At 35.7% G+C, this 986-nt stretch overlaps 1 long non-coding RNA gene across 1 annotated transcript; it reads left to right on the forward strand.

Moving 5' to 3' along the window:
- The first annotated feature begins 6 nt into the window (after window positions 1–6).
- LOC116177008 lies at window positions 7–759 on the forward strand. The gene is made up of 3 exons (XR_004146581.1): window positions 7–211; window positions 258–445; window positions 491–759. It is a non-coding gene; the product is annotated as an uncharacterized LOC116177008 (long non-coding RNA).
- The last annotated feature ends 227 nt before the right edge of the window (window positions 760–986 follow it).

The raw sequence follows: 986 nt of genomic DNA on the forward strand, positions 1-986 counted from the left end.
TGTTTGCGTTGGATTTATTTGTACGAAACTTACTTTCCGAATTTGGCAAAGTTAATTAACGCCACGGACCGATATTGCAGATTGGCTTGTACATTTTTAGGCAGTGACAATTTATTTTTGGAGTCGGAGATACACAACTTGTTGGAAGCCTGCCTACAGCACATCATTAAAAATCACGAGGAGAATATTAACTTTAACAGGCCGATTGAAGGTAGTAACGTTTGTATACTCGTCCGCGCTTAGTTTTCGGTTTTTAGGTTTAAATAATTTCCAAGACTTTTACACGCAACTCTTGGAGCAGTATCAAGGTGTGAGTTATGGGGACGTGCTATTCGGTAACTTTGTTCTGTTACCTTTAATTCAAAGGCACAGTGTGCGGTATCGCAAAACTCTATGGTCGGAGTACGCCGGCATCGTTCAAATATTTAATGTGACGGCGGAACAAGTAAGGATGAGATCTTTTTTTACATCCTAGCGGATATTTTTGTAGGTGGTTTGTCCCGTGGAATTGTTTTTAACACCTGAGGAAACCGACATCTCGCTACTCAAATGTTATAGACGAGCTTTAGTTACAGGACAAATTCGAAAACATTCAATTTTGCATACTATTGCAAATCATCATGTAAATAGGTTTTTATCAAGGAAAAATGAAAATAAAATGCAGGTATGACTTGGTTTTTCATAGGAAACATGTTCTTGTTCCTTCCATGTTAGCAGTCGTCCTAGAAAAATGCAACTTATGAGACCATCCCTCGTATTTAAATATAAACTTCTGTTAAGGGTCTACCGTACTAAACTCAAGTTGCTGTGATCGGATTAATTTTAAGTTATATTACAGCAGTTACTTCTATGAAGGTATCCTAAAAAGGAAATTTGAATTGGAGGTGTACTTTTTTGTCAAAAATTATTTAAAGTCTTAAAAAATGTAAATTTCATTCAATCATAAGTCCGATTCTATAAAAGCTATAGTGTTCAAATTTTATAAC

The sequence above is a fragment of the Photinus pyralis genome, unplaced genomic scaffold (assembly GCF_008802855.1).
Source record: "Photinus pyralis isolate 1611_PpyrPB1 unplaced genomic scaffold, Ppyr1.3 Ppyr1.4_LG7, whole genome shotgun sequence".
Classification (NCBI taxonomy): Eukaryota; Metazoa; Arthropoda; class Insecta; order Coleoptera; family Lampyridae; genus Photinus; species Photinus pyralis.